Genomic DNA, 6,000 nt, shown 5'->3' with positions numbered 1-6,000 from the left:
TATTCTTGTACCTGGGAGTGGCTTGTATGTACCTCTATTTCCACTTTAAATGCCTCAGCTTTGATATTTAGTCTCTCTTCCATAGCAATTAATCTACAATTGCATTTTCAAAGCAGCTTCCACATTTTTAAAGTGCTTACAATTCATGTTTTATGAGAACATAGACAGCATTGCTCCCATACTGAGAAAATTTGTATTCACCATTTGGGGAAGTGGGAATTTTACCATGATTGGCCACTTTAAATTTCTGGGCAGTTTCAAACCACAGATATCTCATTTACAATAACATTTTTTTTTTCTGGAAAATGGAAAAGGTCACTTTGGAAGATTCTTATCTTGTAGCTGTAGGGCCTGAATCTTTGGCAAACTAAATTATAAAAAGGCCTTATCAATCAAGTTTAAATTCTGTTTTTAAAAAATATGCTATCACTATAAGGGGAGCAGAAAAACTCTCCCCAGAGATTTTTGCTTAGAATATAGTATGCATCAAATTAATATTCAATGAATATATGTTGAATGAACAATTTAGAATTTTGTGATATATTATTTATATGTTGTAAGTTGTTGAACACTCTTATTGAGTTTGGTTGATTTTTTTTTTTTTTTTTTTGGTACTAGGGATTAAACCCAGGGGCACTTAACTACTGAGTCTCATCCCCAGCCCTTTTTATTTTTTTATTTTGAGACAGTCTTGCTAAGTTTCTTAAGTCCTTGCTAAATTGTGGAGGCTGGCTTTGAATTTGTGATCTTCCTGTCCAGGTCACTGATATTATAGATGTGCATCACCACACCTGGCTCACACTAACCTCTTTCACATGGGAATGTCACTTTATTGTCACCCTTCTATATGTTGTGACTTAAATCAATAAGACCAATCTGGATTTTTATAGTGGGCATATAAAGTATCATACCTGTGGCTGTAGAAGTTTTCCAAGTTTTTTTTTTTTGCCTGTGTAGTATTCAATTAAAACAGAAGTAGAAAGACCTATAGAGTTTTATGCTAGAAAAAAAAAATCTAAGAACTTTTTTTTTACATAAATTAAACATAGTCATGTTCTTCTCAGGACTTGGTTCTTTCTGTTGCTGGAATGCTTTTTTTTTTTTTTTTTTTTCCAGTGCTGAGGACAGAATATTATAGGGCCTGGTACACAGTAGGCAAGTCATCCCCAGACTGGTTTTATATTTTAATAGAATTTTATGTCTTCTTTCATTATGACACAAATAAAAGAACTTCTTCTTCTCCTCCTCCTCCTCCTCCTCCTCCTTCTTCTTCTTCTTCTTCAAAAAAGTTGACTACGTGATCAAAAACTGCAAAATATATATATATATATATATATATATATTGTCAAGTTCTCTTCAATGTCCATGCTTCACAGTCCCAGTTTATTCTTCTTTCTCTAATTGTATGTATCCAGTGCCACTTTTTCACAAAGATTTGAAGACAAATCTGATTGAAAAGGAATTTTTTTCTGTTTGTCAATTATAGCTAGCAATGATTAAAAAGTGTACCACTTGACAACTAATCAATTATAACTTTTTTTCTTTACCTTTGTGTTCCCCTAACAAGGTAAATTTAATCTTACAGTCAAGTTTTACTAACTGAAAATCTGGGAGACAAAGCTCTTTCTAATTTTTATATTCTAAGAACTTATTCACTGAACCATTTCCATATTAAATCAAGAGGTAAGCAAGGCATTTTAAGTTTTAGGCTCCTAAGGAGACTTAAACAAATGGCTACAGATTCCCATTATTTCCTTGGGGTAATGGGTTTCTGGTTAAACCCCTATTGTTACTTCCAACCATGGAGTTCTAAGAAGTTTAATGTGACCACCCCAAAAGAAGCCATTAGAAATCCTCAAAAGTGGGATTGAGGATGTGGTAGAGTACTTGTCTAGCATGGACAAGGTTATAGGCTCAATTCCCAGTACTGCAAAACAAAACAAAATAAATTCTTGAAGATGAACACAAACTTTCCCATAGATTCTAATAAATGTAAATTTCCTCCAATATCATTTTAAAAATATGTATATATGTATTATATATATATACACACACATATGTATATACATCTATGTATATACTAGATTACTCCAAAATTATTTTTTTAAAAATCTCTTTATTTGTAGTTTCCCAATAGTTTCATATTTAGGATTTAGTTAACATCCCAAAAAAGTCTACTATGTCTTGTGATTCAGACATCAGACACACAATGCTTCTCTGCAGGGAACATAGGACAAGTGGGAACAGATCTGACCTGTTTGCTAACTTTGTTCTGAGATTTCAAGTATACCATGCATTAGTGTGTGAGAAATGACATCACTTGCATTTTTTAAATATTTTTTTTCAGTTGTTAATAGATTTTTTTTACTTTATTTATTTATTTATATGTGGTGCTTAGGATAAAACCCAGGGCCTCACACATGCCAGGCAAGTGCTCTAACTCTGAGCCACTACTCCAGCTCATCATTTGCATCTTTTAAGCAAACGTTTGTAGATTCAAGACAAAAAAAAAAAAGAGACAATCTTCAAGTTAAACATGCTGTGTGATTGCAGTCTGAGTGAAAGATTTGCTTTTAAGGATGATCTGAATTCATGTTCTTACCCTCACTGTGACTGAGTCATGTGGAATGCTCCTTGATACACGGGGGCTGATTTCCCATCCTTAAAGTTTCTGAATAATTGATCTAACAATTTTGTTTTTGAAAGGGGAACAGAAGGGCTGGAGGTATATGGAGGTAAAGCAAGCACAGTAGTAGTAGAGTGCTTTCCTGGAATGCACAAGACCCTGGATTTAATCCCTACCACTATAAAAATAAATAAATAAATAAACAAACAAATAAATAAATAAATAAAAATAAATTTTAAAAAATAAAGAAAAAGAAAAAAAAGGACAACACAAGAGATTTATTTTTTATTTTATAACTTTGTATACTGCTTTCATTTTTCTACATTTTTATTTTTAAAATTTAATTTGAAAAGCATTTGTCCTCAGTGTGTCCCTTCCCAGTCACTCCATACTCATTAGTGTTATTGTTCTTCTAGGTATTCAAAATAGCCAGTATCAGAACAGAAATCAACCTATAGCTTTAAAAGGATTAAAATGGTGTAATAAACACTTAAGATAAAAATGAATTTGAAAGTATAGTTCTGCCAGTCTATGAATTTAGACAAGTTTTATAACTTCTTTAGATGGTTAGATTCATAAATGTGAAATGGGGATTTTAATAATATACGTGTGTCTCTGTGTGTGTGTGTATACGCACATGCATGCATGCTAGCGATTGATTGCAGGGCCTCAAGTGTGCTATGCAAGGGCTCTACCACTGAGCTACCTCCCCATCCAATAATATATTCACTTATTGAGGTTGAGAGAAAATTAATTATATAATTGATGCAGTTTTTATATAGCAGGTATTCAATAATGACTTTTTAAATCATATATCCTAACCCCAACTTCCGTCCTCCCAATAAGAGATCATTTACAGTACATCGAATTCATTCATTCATATTATCTTTTCAGGAAAATCTGTGGTTCTTTCATTTACAAATGTGGAAATCATGAACCTTACCTGAATAGAGTATAACCAGACTGAACCCAAAGGCAAATAAGAGTTATTATACATAGTTCTTTCTAGTTAGCAAATGTTCCCTCATATTTTTTGCTTGTTTTTCTTATCCACCTGCTATTTGGATACCTCTCTTTATTCATTGTGCTTGTTTATCTGTAACCACAGCTTTCATAGTGTCACAAAATCAAATAATGTTTCAGTGGGTGGCATGTTTTCAGGTAGGAAGCAGGTGGATTTGGAGTAATAATGAGTCTTTGTTGTTGTTAATCATACCTGCCAGGTACATACACGGTCCAGGGTCTAAAATGAAACAAGGAAACAGTTTATATTAACATGATACATGGCATATGTTTAGTACTTTATAATTTTCCCATGAACTTTGACTCATTGGAAAAAGTTCATCATGTCATTTTGCATTCTCCTTCCAACTTTGGAAAGGATCTGGATTTTATTATGGGCAGCTGTAGCATATGTACCTAGAAGCACCTTGAAGCTATATTTTTTCAGAAAACCAGAGTCTCAGCTGTCCTCTTCTCAACTGATAATTAGAATCTGTACTTTAACATTCCAGGTGGTTTGCGTGCCCTAGGTCAGAACCTATAACCTAGGCAACAGTTAAGTCTTAAACTCACTGGATGCCTAGGATTACTGTCTTTTTTCTTTTTCTTGTTTCAGTGTTGGGGATGGAACCCAGGGCCTTGTGCATGACAGGCAAGCATTCTACCACCGAGCTACATCCTCAGTCTGTTTGAGATGCTTTTCATTTAATTGTGATTGTATTCAACTACCACATTCTGCATCTCCATGGTGCACGATGTTAACTACCTTTAGGTGATTTTGGAAACACGGCATTTACTGGAATGGTAGTAGACAGAGTATCATTTTTCTCCACACCATATTTCAAGATGTGTAGAAGGCTTTAATACTCTGAGAACCTCTCAATCCTATGCAGAACTATGGAAATTTCCCATCTGGTAATATGGGAGATCAATATGTTAAAGGGAGTAATGGGATCAGTTTTTGCTCCCATTTCTTTTTATTTTCCACATTTTTATTGCTGCATTATAGTAGTTCATACTTATGGGATTTGTTGTTACATATTCATACATACACACAATAAATAATATAACAATATAACAATATAATTTGGCCAATATCACTCCCCAGCACTTCCTCCCACCCTCCTCCCACCTCTGGTCCCTTTCCTCTACTTGCTTCCATTTCTTAAAAAGTTTAAGGACTGTGGTTAAAGGGGCTCAGATGAACTTCTTCATTATTCTCCCTCTTGGTTTATCACTCAGGTGAGACCTCACAGCCACTGTATTCTATCATATAAAGATTGTATTATTTTTAAGTTCCTAAAACAGTTTAGGCAATCATATTATTGAGGGAAGAGTTGAAGGTCCAAAATTACCAGATATTTGGAATTTGGTAGAGTTCCTCCAATCTTCCAAATTCTCTTTCTTCTCAGATACCCAGGGTCTTCTTGCCATCTCCACTCTACTCCCTGATCCCACAAAATCTGCTGTTAAGGAATCTGCTGAAAAATTGACACCTGAATAAGACGGAAGGATTTAATATTTTTTGACGTTTTGTTTTGTGGTACTGGAGATTGAAATCAAGGCCTTGTGCATGCTAAACAAGCATTGTTTAGCATTTTGAGACAGTGTCTTGGCAAGTTGCCCAGGCTGGTCTCAAATTTGCAATCCTCTTGCTTCAGCCCACCAAGTAACTGGGATTATAGTTGAGTGCCAGCCAGGTAGGCTCATCGTTTTTCTATCTGCTTTTTAAAATTAATGTTTTTATTTATATATAATAGCGGAAGGCATTACAATTCATATGACACATATAGAGCACAATTTTCATATCTCTGGTTGTATACAAACTATATTCACACCAATTCATGTCTTCAAACATGTACTTTGGATATTAATGTCCATCACATTCCATCATCATTTCTAACCCCATGCCCTCTCCCTTTCCCTCCCTCCCACACCTCTGCCCTATCTACAGTTCCTCTGTTCCTCCCATGCTCCCCCTCCCTACCCCACTATGAATCAGCCTCCTTGTATCAGAGAAAGCATTGGGCATTTGGTTTTGGGGGATTGGCTAACTTCACTTAGCATTATCTTCTCTAACTCCATCCATTTATCTGCAAATATCATGATTTTATTCTCTTTTATAGCTGAGTAATATTCCATTGTGAATATATGCCACATTTTAAAAAAATCCATCATCTATTGAAGGGCATCTACGTTGGTTCCACAGTTCAGCTATTGTGAATTGTGCTGTTATAAACATTGATGTGGCTGTGTCCCTGTGGTATGCTGTTTTAAGTCCTTTGGGTATAGACTAAGGAGAGACAGCTGGGTCAAATGGTGGTTGCATTCCCAATTTTCCAAGAAATCCCCATATTGCTTTCCATATTGGC

Source organism: Ictidomys tridecemlineatus, chromosome 8 (genome assembly GCF_052094955.1).
Source record: "Ictidomys tridecemlineatus isolate mIctTri1 chromosome 8, mIctTri1.hap1, whole genome shotgun sequence".
Taxonomy (NCBI): domain Eukaryota; kingdom Metazoa; phylum Chordata; class Mammalia; order Rodentia; family Sciuridae; genus Ictidomys; species Ictidomys tridecemlineatus.
This window is presented reverse-complemented; position numbering follows the sequence as displayed.